The sequence below is a fragment of the Myotis daubentonii genome, chromosome 13 (assembly GCF_963259705.1).
Source record: "Myotis daubentonii chromosome 13, mMyoDau2.1, whole genome shotgun sequence".
Classification (NCBI taxonomy): domain Eukaryota; kingdom Metazoa; phylum Chordata; class Mammalia; order Chiroptera; family Vespertilionidae; genus Myotis; species Myotis daubentonii.
Window position 1 is genome coordinate 25,455,842 of NC_081852.1, and position 15,644 is coordinate 25,471,485.

General features: G+C 35.2%; 1 protein-coding gene across 1 annotated transcript in view; it reads left to right on the plus strand.

Annotated features, from left to right (window-relative positions):
* The window catches only part of CTNNA3 (catenin alpha 3), a 1,315,594-nt gene that overhangs the window by 1,159,474 nt on the left and 140,476 nt on the right, over positions 1–15,644 (plus strand). The gene's annotated exons all lie outside the window — the stretch shown is intronic.

Consider the following 15,644-nt stretch of genomic DNA (forward strand, 5'->3'; position numbering starts at 1 on the left):
AGTTCTCAATGATCAGTTATTATTCCTTATAGTAGTCATAGCAATAGTATAATTATCATCATTTTCATTATTACTACTAGTTCATTAGTTAAATTCAGTGACCTAAAGTTTGGAGATGGATGGAAAGAGAGAAATTTAATTAAGTTACATATTTTCAAATCTTCAGAGAACTTAGGACTGGTATATGTGTCATGACACTTTTGTTTTATCAGAAATGTTGCTTTTCTTGAGTTTCCATTTCTTCATGTTAGGAACTGTCTGGGGGCACACAGCATCTGAAGACAGTTTTGTTCAGATCTAGTAGGCATCCTTGGTAAGAGATCAAACACTACAAATGGCAATGGAATTGCAAATAAAGTTTGCTAATGGTAAAATTTGCTCATGCTTTCAGTGACGTGACTGCATGGTTCACTTGGGCTGCTGCTGACAACTGGAAGTGGCAGGCAGGTGTTAGGACTTACAAAGGAATTGACAGGAGGAAATTTTGTTAAAATAAAGGCAGCTTTTAGGATGATGGGATTAGGACAAAACATGACTTGATTCTCTTTCTGCCTGATGACATGAAGACAAGGAATCTTGGTTAAAACCCTCCAAATTCAAAAAGTTTAAAATCCCTTCTCTGAAAAATAAGGAGAATAATATCATACCTTCTCATAGAATCACTGGTAACGCCAAAGAAGATACTGCATATAACGTTTGTAAAGTTTTATAAACTATAGAATGATATGCTAAGATAAGATTCTTATTAGTACCATTTTTATTTGTGTTTTTATTCTTGAGTGGGATGATGGGCCAGATAGATGACCTCCTGACCACTGTAGGTCATGACATGGATGGTATTTGTGGTCCTGGATCTTAAAACATCTTCCATAGAAGCCACTGTCTCTAATCTTGTGGAAATCACCTTGAAACCGCTCGGAATCCAAGATTTGTGTTCCACTAAGCACATTCCCCTGATGATCCAGTTCATTTTGAATGACCCTGGGTGACAGCCTCACCTCAGTCTAGTGACAAGATAGATCTCTGACCATCAACTGGGAGTGACATTATATTCAACCTGGCCGCCTACTTCTGTCATAAATCTCCCTTGCATATGTTCCAAATGGCTTAGATTTTATTCACCTCCTGCCTTGAGGCTTCCCTGCAATTGCTATGAGGAAACCCCCAGGAAGCTGCTCAGATATTCTAATTCACACACAACCTTATGTGAGTCACTAACACCCCACAGAGAAAACCTTGAGCAGTATTCTTTCATTCCTTGGATGGACCTTTTTGAAATTCATTTTCCACAGATATTCAAGAGTTTATCAAGCCCCAATTCCTACAGCATTGACCAGGTCGTTAAGACAACTTGCAGTGGCCTTTATTTCCTGATTCATCCTTCCCAGTCTCCCAGTTCTACTATCTAAGATCTATTCAAAAAATAAACTACGTTTCATTCTAAGTCTCTGCTTTTGGAGAAAGACAAGAAAAGGTAGTCTCTTCACATATACTGTTCATTTAATCACATTCATTCTGTTGTATTGCTATTATTTTCCTAGTTTTCCTAACAAGATCACTGAGGCTGAGATCTACATAACTTACCTAGTAAGTGGATTATGTCTTCAGACTAAGAACCTTGGTGATTGCTACATATCAGTTCACTTAGGTCATAGAGTTAATAGAATGAATCTTTTACTAAAAAGCAAAAAAAAAAAAGTAATGATCATTACAACAAATGTGATACATCATTGATGGAATGAAAGAGAACAAAATGAAGGATGCCACAGTGGCCTGAAAAAGGGAGGTGGGATTTAAATTTAAGAAGCAATTATTGTAAAGTATGAATAATTTAATACAATAACATCCTTGAATATATATGGTGTGAGTTTATTACAACAGATTCCATTCTCATACCTGAATTTTATGAGATAGCTGACTAAGAAGGATAGCTCAAATTTGTCTTCCACCCAGATCACCTGACTAGAACCAAGATCATGTTTAGACAGGTTTTATGATCTCTCCCAGGCATCTTCTATAGTCCTATATTTCTTATCATTACATATCTGTGCCTAGGACATATTCATATGTTTAGTATTTTGGCCATTCAAGACTTTGGGTTTGTATTCTATCCAGCATTTTTAAAGTTTTCATTCATTGGTCTGAGGGTACTATTGACACATTTGCCAGGTACCAACAAATTGAGAAGATACCAAAAAAAATTTTGAAATGGGATCTGTTGAGAATTATTTGAATACATGTGCCATGATCATTGAGGAGTTCTTGGTCACTGCACAAGACAAGTGTTTGGGTTCTTTTTGTTTGCTTATATTACTAAGGCCTTTTTGGTTCTAGTATTATAGAAACTGACATATCGAGTATGCACTAGAACCAATTTTAGAAACTGATTAGTAATGGAGTGACAGTTATTTATTATCATTTTACTTTCTGCATTTCACTCCTAGTAGCTTTGGCTCAGCATCATCTGTTATTGCTGTCATCAGTTGAAAATGCCACTGGGCACTGTAAAGGTCTAAAACCAACAAATAATGGCTTAGAGTCCGCAGTCAATGAGAGGGAAATACTAAAGGACCAATCGTGCATGCCTTATGAAGTGGCAGAGGAACAGCAGTAGAAATTAGTGATTATCTTAATTATCAAACATGAATACTTACTGGACCAATACAGTGGTTATATCCAGTTATCAGGCATTCCACAGTGAATACAAAACAGGCGTATGAGTTTGCTACATGTTTAGAAATCATTCTTCAAAGAGCTCATTATTTGTTTGTTTTCATGCTCTAAGCAAGGAAAAAAATAGATATATTTTCTATTAAAAACTTAAATTTGAAAGAGATTAGAAAATAAACTCATATTAAAATAATCAAAGTCCTAAAACTATTGATAGAAGTTTTTTTGTAAATCCTAAAAGCTTCCTAAAAGATTATATTAATCACATGTTAAGTGATATTTTCTATTTGAACAGAGAAAATCCGGTTATCCTTTAATGCTTTAAAGTTTACAGAATAAATTTAAATTGATGTCTTATTTATGCAAAATTCTGGGTTTGGTTTTTAATTTTTTTTTCTTGATTTTATTAATTAGTCTCAAGATTTCAGTGGTTTGGGTAAGTCAGGTTGTCTGGGACTGTATTCCAGGTCTTCTGGCACCAACCACACTTTTTCCAGTATAGCACACTTATAAACTTGGGTATAATCTCATCATCCTTAAGATCTTATTGCCCAATTCTTGCTACAGTCAATATTATAATTCTTCTACTGGAAATGAGACTTGTAAAGCTAAAAACCATAAACCTTAGTATCAGATCTGTTTAAGCCTTACAAATTTCCAATATATCCATCTTCCATCAGTAACAAAATCTGTTTATTGATTACCATTGACCTGACAGTATTGCTGGTGGATCACTTTGCCTTGATTAAATGGAGTAACAACAGTCAAGTAGTCATCCAGCAGAAGACCTTATAGGGTAATGGTCTGAGGTCTCCAAGCATAGAATCCAGAAGATAGAGGAAGTTACTCCTCAGCCAATCTCTTGTCTCATCAGCTTCTCTGATATTTCATTACAGGGAATATTCCTAACTTCTAGAAATTTTTACTAGTTTATTGTTTGTAATAGGGGCAGTAGTAGCAATAGTCACATAAATAATGTAAAAATGAAATAGTGATCACAAAAAAACAACTCTTGATAGTGGGATAAAACAGAAAATCTGATGAGATTACTGTTCTCTCTTTTTTCTTTATTATTGAAAGCCTGGCTGGACAATGGGAGTTTTTTTGGTGATTCATTAGTTTCTGTCTTGAGTCCTCAGTTACCTTCATCAAGTTATATAGGACTTAATTGCCTAGGTTTATGATACATACTTATAAAAAGGGAACAAAAGGCATTCTGGCCCAGCTGGTATGGCTCAGTTATTGAACTTCGATCTGTGAACCAAGAGGTCTCTGGTTGATTCCTGGTCAGGGCACATGCCCAAGTTGCAGGATCCCCAGTAGGGTGTGTATAGGAGGTAACCAATCAATGATATTTATCTCTCATCAATGTGTCTATCTCTATATCCCTCTAAAACCAATAAAAATGTATTTTTTAAAAAATAAGGGCATTCTGTTATTTATAGGATACATGTGAAGATAGTTTTGCAAGTAGTCATTTAAAATCACTCTATCCTTCTCTAACCCTGTCCATGAAGAATATATTCAGTGTCCCTAAAAATATATATACACACTTTGAATAATTGTAAAGGCAGTGTTTATTAAAATACATTTCATTTTCAAAATTGAGCTACACAAAAGTGTGTATACATTTGGGGAAGGGGGAATACTCTCTATATTCTAGTAATTTTTCCCTCTGCCCAGATAGCTTGAAAGCTAATAAGGCCTAAAAATTAAATCAAGGATTTTGTTTCCATCTCACACAATTTAAATGTTGCTCACAGTATCCAGCAGATGAAACATGAAAAGGGAACTCATTTTAGTACTGTGTAAGGCCAGGTTTTTATTTGAAGGTATTTGAAGTTGTGGCCTCTAATTGCTAAAATTCAGTTTAATGAATCATAACATTAAAAATAAAACACTTAAAAGTTAACATTATCATAACTATGATTGAAATTATTATGGCACCGTTTAAGTGATACATTATTCATATTTATCAATGATCCAAATTAAAGAAATTATAACATGTAGTCTTTATTTGTATGATGACTAAAATTTGACATGTCTTTAATATCATATTCACTTGAGAGTCAATAGTTTGTAAACCTGCTCTGTCTTAAAAACTATGTTTGAGGCCATTGAATCTCTATAAGCTCTATAAATAGAAGTAAATTATGACAGAAATAAGAACAGTTGCCTAGGTTACTGAACACAACCTCAAAATGTCAACAGCAAAAAATGAAATGAAGCACATCAAATCTTAAAATGCTGGAGATGATTCTTCATGATAAAAAAAATAACACAAAAGCCATGAGTGCACTAATTTCACGTTGGTGGTGGGGAAAGTTTCTCCTTGCTACTTTTCAGCAAGTAGTTAGCTGAATATTCTCTATCATGACAATAGAAAACATGCCATGGTAGAGTGGTTTATTTTAAAAATGGAAGCATTTTAATAGGCCCTACTTATCAGAATGCACTCTCAATAAGTCAAATTTATACTGAATTACCCTGCAGCATATAGAGAGAAATGACCTCATTACCTTCTTCGTGATATAATTTGGTTTAGGTTACTGTGAAAAACACAGCTGGGGTAAACCTGGATTAAATTACATTATTCAGTGGCGACACACTAGGCAGTGCATTCCCTCATCATTAGTTTCTATAATTTCGATTGTGTGTTTTGCAATAACTCTGCTTTCCTATATTTCTGGTGTTCATTCTCAGTAATTTATTGTTTGCTCTTTCTCTATCCACTTCTTAAGCATTAGGATTCACTAGATGCTGATGTAAGCCCTGTAGGTCACTATACATTGTGAACTATACTCTTCCTGCACATGCTCATACAGTCCTAACCCTTCAAATATCACCTCGGCAAGCCCTCTCTCCTGCGTCTGGCTGCATATTAGTAGGGGCCTGTAAGTTTCTTCTCAGATGACTCACAGAAACCTGCGGCACTCGCTGTTTCAAAACTGGGTGCATCATCTTACCCAGTAACTATTCCTTCTGCACTTCTATACATTTGGTCGTAAAAAGTCTGAACCCCAGAATAATTTTATAGTCCTTCCCACAGCTAATTAGACATGTTCTGTTTTGCTATCCTAAATATTTTCCAAGCTTGTCTATCTTTTTACCACCTCCACTCTCACTACTGTCTTTGAAAAATCATCCTGGACAAAGTTAAACAGAGAAGGACGACTTTAGTCAATGGTATTAATAGTTAATAATAATTAATAATCAGTGAATAGCTAACAGGGGAAAGAGACCAGAAGTCAGTTTCAGTTCAGTCCTGCTGAAACAAGGCTGAAAATTTTTCAGAGATAAGGTGAGGGGGATGTTAGGCCGTCTGTGTTTGCTAATTGGCTTTACCCAAGGAAAAGTGACTTTTCTCTGCCTTTGTGACAAGAGGCAGTTTTACAATGGGGAGCAAGGTGCCCTCTAAAGTTAGGCACCTGCTCTCCCATAGAGACTGGGAGATAGGGGCTCTATCTTCTTTGATGATTGCATCTCACACGGAGATGATTCCTTGGCCCTTGTGAAAGATAGTCCTGGGCTATGAAAGTGACAAGAACCATTTAAACATTTTTATATTTCAAAGGGGCAAAGAAAGAATTTACAATTATAAGTTAGGCTTTCAGAAAAGGGAGATTAGGGGTCTAGAGTCGGGATAAAGCCTGTCTAAAGTCCAGTCAAGCTAATGGGAAGTGGAGAGGTTCAAATATGTTGACTGAGCATATGTGATGATGGGTGAGTCAACTGAATATGCTGAAGAGTTAGACATTGTATATGAGAGAGAGAAAGAAGTCAAGGACAACTCAAGATTTCTGGGTGGAGAACTGAGAATGTGGACTTGCCATTTATAATGATTTGAGGGAGACTGAATTAAGCAGATTGAGAATGGTGGAAGATAAGATAATTAATTTTGGATATATGTATTCTAAAAAGTCTGTTAGACAACCAAATGAAGATGTCAAGTAGGTATATATAAAATTTACAAACTAGACTGGAAGTCATCTTACATGCATAGCTTTATATTACAAATTTACAACCTTCTAAACTTACAGTGATGTTTTATATATTATGTGGTGACTATTTTTTTTCTTCAAAGACATTGATAGCTTCATATCTAGTTTTAAACCTTATCCTTCCCCAATCTCTTTGCTGACACATTTACTCATTGGACTATCTCCTTTAATGGAAGGCCACCTTTGACCACCCTGCTTAAAATTGCAACCCCACGTATAGACCATCTATTAGGTAGTAAATTTAAAGATCTTAATATTTTTTTTCTCTATTATGCACTCTCCATTCTTAAGCCAGTACTGGGCACATAGTCAATATATTATAAATATTTACTGAATGAATAAATGATTTTGACCATAAATGTGCTTTAAGTAAAGAAAGATGCTCAGCAAATTTGGGGGGGAGGGAGTTGTTTCAGATACTCCATTTGTATCTAACCAATATATAATTTGTCTACAAAATAAATAGGATAATATTTTTTACAAACAGTGTCAATGAACAATTTCCCACATGATAGTCACTTGGAAAATTGTTCTGAGGCTGTTGTTTAGGCTGTCCTTTGCCTTTTTGAGTTTAGAGGGTTTTTGGTAGATATCTGGCTCCCAGGTACTGCCCTTTTGCCCATTCTCTGAATTTACTGTTAAAAATTTATATATATACAAATTAACTGATTTTGAGTTATTAGTCTTGGGTGAAATATTAACTATGTGTTTACTTTTTGCCTATTAAAGATAATGTTTACCAAGTAAGGTAGTAAAAAAAGAAGCTCAAAATAAAATATTATTTTAAATAATCCTCTGCTAGTCTAAAAATTATCTGCACACTGAAAGTACCACAGTCTAAAGCTAGTCCTAAATATATGCATATTTTAATCAGTGATTTAATTTCAACCTACATTTATTCTTTAGAAATGTGATTATGTGTGTATTATAATGAGCTGTATAGGTTGCAGCACTGGACATTCCTAAGACATCCTTGAAATGTCATTTAAATATAAATGGACATAGAACACAGATATTTCCCTTAATGTGGGACCATCATCTCTATAAAGTTCATGTACTTGTTAAGAAACAGGGATTTTTAAAAATGTTATCCCAGGACATGTCTCCAGACTTCTGATTCTAAGATAATTCAAAGAAAGAAAACACACTTTCTAGAACCCAACCCCTAAGTTTGAATCCTGACTATGCTACTTATAGCTATTGAGATTGAACACGTTAACTTCTCCATGTCTCAGTTTGATTATTTTAAATATGGACTTATATGAAAGAATTATCATTAAGTTTATGAGTTAATATTTGTAATAAGCAGCACATAGTTAACTGGTCAGACTTAAGTAACCATCATCACCACCAATACCACTGTCATTGTTAACATCAGCCGTATTTGTTGAATGGATGCACGTTTCTGACATCTCTCCTAACATTATAGGTTGGCAATATTCACTCTCCTGGTTAGTCTTCTTCATATTTTCCAGAACACTTTGTGGAGAGAGCCAGTTTGATTGACCAGCCTATATGAGTTTCTCCTATGGTCAAAGCTCTTTGGAAAGGCTATCCTGAGTTTCTAGGTAATTTGTTGGATGGGCTGCCCTTGAGTCAAGTGTCTGCTGTAAATAAAAGACACTCTGTGTTGTTTCCTTGGGTGGAAATTATAGGGGAAACAAATCAGGTTATATGGAGATATCGGGTGTGTTGGATATTAAGATAGGCACAGAAAATAGAATAGTATAGAAAATCAATGCCAGACTGTTGCCAGGGAAGGTTAAGAGTCATCTGCATCCAAGAAATGTTTGGAAAGCTCTTATTGTATAACTCATGGTCCTGGTCACTTGGAGCTTACAATCTAAGATGTAGCAATTGGAGTGTATACAGGGAAATATATAGTTAGCAGAAGAGAAAAGTGAAAATATCACCTCCTAGATAGAAAAATATTCACCTTGCACTCTAATGAAGGCAAGCGCATTTCCAAGTAGGGAATTTGGGTAGTTTCTAGAAATCTATGACTTGAAACTGTATAGCACATCTCTGTCTGGGTTGTGTAGACATGATGAGACTAATTAAGTACAGGGAATTTGTAAAATGTAAATTATGTATTTTCAAAGCAACAATTTGGAAGGTGTGGATCTCTTTGCTCTCTAGCTATCATCAGCTCATGTTTCAAATAAAAAAATAACAGAACTACATTATTCTTCTCTCCTCTTTCTCAGGCTTAACTAGAGGTCCAAACCCATCTACTGACAAACACCTGTTTGCAGAGGAGAGGGAAGAACCTAAATAGCAGCAAAATGCTTTATAGTTTTAACTGACTCAAAGGTTAGACTTTTAAAAGGCAGAATAATCCTCTAAAACTAGCAGTAACACATATTTTCCTTTTACTGGCTTTCTGATGGAACTTTAAAGTTTTACATATTACCAACATTGAATTTTATAATGCCAATTTTCAAAATTCTTCCAATGCCCTGTTGTACTAAAATTGGCATTTTCCACCTCTTTCATAGATATGGACCTTTAATAAGCCTATTAAATTAAGAACAAATTTTATAAACCGAAAGTAGACAGATGTGACTCTTAGGACACCAAGATCACAGAATTGGTACCTGACGTATACTTTTAGGGCAGTGGAGATTAGCATGCCCTTCCATAGAGAAGTCAATGGGACAAGAAAATATCCTCCTGGCTTAAAAATATTTCCCAAATATACTTTGAAATTGTGCCTTTTATCTATAAAGCATATGGGGGTATGCCTAGCTAGCATATCACAATTATTTGTCTACTCTGATGATGATGATAATTATGATGATGATGATTTATGATAATAATGGCAGCAAAAACATAATTACTTAATGCTTAATATGTATCAGACACTTTAATTTTATTAAATACCCTTCAAAACCACCCTTTGAGGTAGAAACTATTATACTCATTTCAAAAATATAGAAAAAGAGATAGAGAGGTTTAGTGCCCAGTATCACACCATGTGAGTGACAGACTGAGACTGACCCAGGTGCGCCTGTCTCAAGGACCTGCCTGAGCCCTGCTCCTCCCACTGCACAACGCAGCCACCCTTCCTGCAGTCCAGGCTTGAGATGGAACTGTTTGAATAAAACCTGTCTCTGTACTCCTGGCAAAGTGTGCTAGATCTGTGGGAGATTAAAACTGATACAGACTTTTGGACTGAAGATCTCATTCAAAATGGCAGGAATCTCCATGTTGAAATTGAGCTGTATAGAAGCAGAATCAAAGCTGTTACCTGCTGCCCGCATCCATTTGCTTGCAATTGTCCAGCCATGCGTGTAGCGATGGTTTAGTGTAGTTCTGTGAAATGATGAAGAAGGACTGTTACTAAAATTTCCTAAAGTTATGTACATGGTATGATGGAGAAAAGAAATTTTATTTCCAACACATAGTTTGTGAAAACATGCCACACCCCCTTGGTTCCGTTCGCTTTTATTCTTAGAAGAGACACCGAGAGGTGGACAAAAGAGCCCTGACCTCAGAGCCACCATCGCTGTGTGTATAATGGTACATACAGTCCTGCTGATTTATCATTTCTCTGGGATTATGATTCTGTATATTTCAATTCGGATAATACCTACTTCAAGGTATTGTAGTAGAAAGAATGTATACAAAGTATGTAGTGCAGTGATAGGAAGTAATAGGTATCTAATGGTCAATTTTATTAATATAATAGTGTGTATAAAATGCAGTAATACCTAATCATAAGGGACTCGTGTGTTATGCAGTGAATTAAGTATGAGCCCTCTTAGTCAAGGTTAACCAGAGTAGAATAAAAAATATATACTTTATGCTTTAATGTGCAGGGAAGGAATAGAGAAACAGGCATAAGGAATGGGAATAAAAAGAAGGAGAATGAAAGGAAGGGAGGAAGAAAAGGAGGAGTTATCTTGAGGAAAGGAGAGACCTCTATTTGCCAAAATAATAGTGTGCAATGAACTGAAGAATATGACTGACACAATCTGTACTAGATAAAAAAGGATAAATATTTATTTTTGTGACCTTGGGATAATGAAGGACTTTCTAACTATGATAAGACAGAAAGAAAAAGAACAAAACAGACAAACTTTACTCATGAAAACACAAAAACTAAAAACAAACAAAGCCAAATCTGAAAACTATTAAAAGACAAACACCAATTTGAGATAATAATTGCAATTTTTATAGGAAGGATTTGTATGTAAACATATTAAATTAGTAAGAAAAAGTGACTTCACCTCCCCCCAGCTCCACCCCCACCACTAGAAAAATGAGCACAGGACCTGGTAAGGATATTTACAAAGAATACAAGTATATTTATAATAACCATGTAAACAGTGTCTCCATCTCACCAGAGACTAAAGTAATGCAAAGGCAAACAGAAATGGCAGAAAAGTTTTTTTGGGAAATGGACACTTACACACTGTTTGTAATTATACTAATAAGAGTAAAATTTCTGAAGGGATATTGGAAACTATGCATTGAAACCCTTTAGAAAAGTGCTTTTTCTTCATCTTCTAGAATTTTCCTCCAGATAAATTTGAAAAAATGCAGAAAGGTATCTATCAAAACCTACACAATACACAGATATGTACATACTGACATTCAGACACACATATACCGATCCATCTACGTATATACACATATATATGTAAATGAAAAATGCCTGATAACCATTGAAAACTTGTAAATAGATACTGGATATATATGATGGAATAAGAGGGATGTAAAATTGTGATAATTATACATTTTTATAGGCATTGAGATGCGTTATATTAAGATGTTGACAAAATAAAGGACAGAAAAGTATATATGTTATGATCGCATTGCTGGAATATAATTTGTAGGAAGAATCACATAATATGTAGTTTTCAAGGATAACCACTGAAATATCACTTTCAAAATCATTTGTGTATAAAACAATATTTTATAAAGGCGCAAGTACTATGTATGAAAGGAGACAGAAAAGAAGTCATTGTAGTGTTTACAGTTTATGTACAATTTTGCACACCTATATTTTCCAAACAGTCTTATGGAAAAAAATAACTATAATTTTACGAACGCGAGAAAACCATGATTAAAAATTCATTCCATTTTCCCAATCTCTAAGAAGTTACACTAGTAGAAGGTATATATACTTTTACTGAATAATTAATAAAGCATGTGTTTTAAACCCTGGTGTAAGATTTCTGTCTTCAGCCTTTTGATGGAGGCTACTGATTCTCTATCAAACTGGTGAAATATTATTTTACTTCCAAATGATAAAGGGCACTACTTCCTGATCACCTCCAATGTATTGAAGTTCAGAAACAAACCAATAAGCAAATGGGATCTATGTCAGTGATAGAACCACAGTTTAGTGGCCAGTTTTTTAGTCAGCTTCTAATTGGTAGGGTAGAACTTCACCACTTCAGTTCAATTGGCCAGGTGTTATTGAAAAGAATGATGGAAGGCAAAATACAAGTTAGAAGATTGACAAGCATTTCAGATACCACTAGCTCCCCCAAATAACCTGCTCACTGGGATCAGTAGGAGCCAGTACCTACTGACCCTTGGTCAAAACATCAGTGGAAGGCAGGGCTTCTCAACCATTGTACTATTGCCACTTTGGCTCAGATGGTTCCTTGTTGAGGGAGTTCCTTGTGCACTGTAGGATGTTTAGCACTATCTCTGGCCTCTACCCTGTTGAGGTAGCACCCCCACTCCAGTTGTGACAACCAAAAACGTCCCAAGATATTTGGCACTGAAGTGGGACTAGGTGGGGAGGGGAAAGGTAAAACCAATCACAGTGCCAGCCATTCTTTCTTGGGAAAGTTAGTGTTTTTAAATTGTATTTTTCCTAATTATTTTTATGTTAAAACAGGTACTTTTTAAAATAAAATAATAGTGCTAGTGGTTGATAAGTTGTTGCTTTATAAAGTCCAACCCCCACCTTTTAGTTTGTTTGCTTGTTTTGAATGTGTGTATATATCTGTGTGTGTGTGTGTGTGTGTGTGTGTGTGTGTGTGTGTGTGTGTGTGTGTTCCTGATCTTGGTAAAATAGAATAATCTGCAACATAAGTTTTTTTCCTATTTCTTTATTTTCAGTTTCATAGGCCTGTGCAAACCCATGCTTCAGTACCTTTGCAAAAACATTCTATCTCATCTTTTACTTTGAAAATGTTTCTAATTACTGTAGATTCTGTTTGTGAGCCCTTTGTATTGAGGCTGCTACAGTAGAAATGGCACTATATCTTCCTGAAAGGTTCTTCCAAACACCCAGGAATGTTGCCTTTGAAAGCCTAACTCAGTGAGACCTTCATTTCGTTTTCTGCTGGTGCTTATCCATAGGCACCGCTTCCTGTACATCCTGTCTCAGTGCTAAGGGAGGCTCATGTGTCAGATGCTGCCTCTTGAGCTGAGTGTCTCATTTCTAGTTTCTGCGTTGAATTTTACTTGGAAAAGCCTTCTCTGCTGCTAAGTGCCTTTGTAATCCAGATGTTTGCCTCTCCAAATTCACACTCGGAAGACACGAAGAATCATGCTTTGTTTATGTTATTCCCTTGTGTGTGCTGACCATATGGATTCAGATTATGCGCACTTAGTGCATCATTTGTGCTGCTGATGTGGGGTAGGTGTTACCATTAATGCTGTGTTTTCATTATTGCAGCAGCAAAGGAGTTTTACCAGTTTTGAATCCCAGGCAGCAGTTGTACCAGATTTTAGTTTAAATACCCATGTACAATATTTTTGGAACTGCACTGAAAAACGTAATTGAATTATCTGCATTGCACGTATAGAGAAGAGTTCTTTAAGAATTAACAATGTGGTACAGAAAGAAGTAGATATATCAAGTCTTTGATGTTTGGAGAATTAGGAACAGGATAGGCAGGATAATGATAAGCATAAGTATATAAAAATAAAATAGTGGTTTTTATCAACTTAAACTTAGATTCTTTGGGAAATGTTTGAATTGTCAAAATTACACACCAACATTGTGAATCTCTGGGAATACTCTCCCATATTTTCTTTCCTTTGGTTTTTTTTTTCTTGATCATAAAATTTTTAAAAATTAAGCAAAAAAATGCAAACAATAATGTTATGCTATAAATGAGAAAACAAATTACTTAAAATACTACATATTATTACACAGACAAGCTCTAATCTATTCCAGATGCACTGGAATTGTACTGAGAATTGGTATCATCTAAGGGATTGAATGACAACTGATTAAATCATAGCAACAGGCATCAATTCTCAGTTTCTTACATGGGAAATTCATGTTGAGGCAAAAACGATGCTCATAAAGGCCGCATGTTTACTAGAGATTCATCTCAGTGTGTCCTCTGTCCCGTCACGTGTCCTCTTCCTGTCCACCTGCCCCTTCCTCACTTATTTTTCCCCATGAGTTATTTCTCACTAACACAATCATTTTGTTAATTCTGAATAAAATCAGAACCTGAAAGTTTTGAAATGAATATCTTATTTTGACTTGTTTGGCAAATCTTTCTAAACTCATTTTAGGGGTGTGTGTGTCCCTTTGAAATATTATAAGACACGATCTTCAAAAGAGGAACTGTTCGAAGCGATTCTTTTGTAAATTCTTCTGTTCTTGATTTTCCACATGTTGCCTCACCTTGTAAATTCTCATGAACAGCCCCAGGAAGGCGTTATCGCTTCTGCTGGAAGAATACTTGATGATTCCACTCTTGTCAGCAGCGTCCAGAAATTGGCTTCTGGAGACCAATTCCTAACTAGCATCCCAGTGTTCTGTTCCGTAAGACCTCACGTTTGGCTGGATTGTTACACATTATCTTCAAAATGTAAATGCACAAAAAAATACACTAAGTAGATGGATATATAATATACATAAAATTGAAATGTGTCTTTGAAATTTGTATTTTATAAATTGTCGTAAACATTTTATTTTTAGTTATTGGATCTCATCTCTGGGAAAACAGTTTATAATTTACTTGAAGATTTATTAAATTAATCTTAAGAAAATAGATATACGTGTTGTGCATACAAATAAAACATATTCATCAGGATGAGTTTTTTCCTAAAAATATTTTTCTTAATTCCAAAATTCTATTGAGAGAATTGTTTATTACATAGAACATACTATTGAGAAAACTTTTTTATTTAGGAAATATCTACTTCATAAATATGCCTGCATTTTACGGTAATCTAGAATTCTAGAAATCATATTCAGGTTCTGGTAAGTTTTTCAAGGCATTGCAGACCGCAAAGGATCTGAAACGAATGCTACCCTAATAGAAGATGTACTTTTGCGGGAATAGTCTACTGCTGCAGAGTATTTTATGTAACATTTGGATGGTACACATTTTTGAAGTCTGTCAGGCTACATTTTGAAAGTACATGTAGTCTCTTCTGAAGACTCACCACCATTCCTAGTATTAAATGTATAAGTGGGTGCTTAGGGAGCTGGACTAAAGAAACCCTTTCTCTGAGACTTAGTCATCTGTGATTATATTTGGGACACAATAATGTCCAGTGAGGTGCTTGGGTGGTCAGTGGTAGATACTGAAATGATTCTCACAATAGAGGGTGAGAAAAAACTAGGAAAGAATAATGAGCCAGATTTCAGATGCCTCTTTATCAAGACCATAATATTCTGCATCTGACTGCATTTTATCTTTAACATTTTGTTTAACATTTATATATATATACATATACATATACATATACATATACATATACATATATATATATTCATTCATTCTCATGTTAGTTGCCCATAGGTAGTTAAAAATCATTTTATTTGTCCACGCAACAACATGATAAGTAGGAAAGTAAAGGCCTTCTGATCCTGAAGTGAAACCAAGCTTATAGAGGCAGTGCTAATTAGGAAAACAAACTCAAAGGGGAGGAAATAAATCTAGGGAAATGTAGCACAGGATGCTTTGTCTAGCTACCTTATTCTTATGGAGTTCCTCTTAGCAAGAACAATCTGGACATCTTATTTTGTGGTATAAAAAC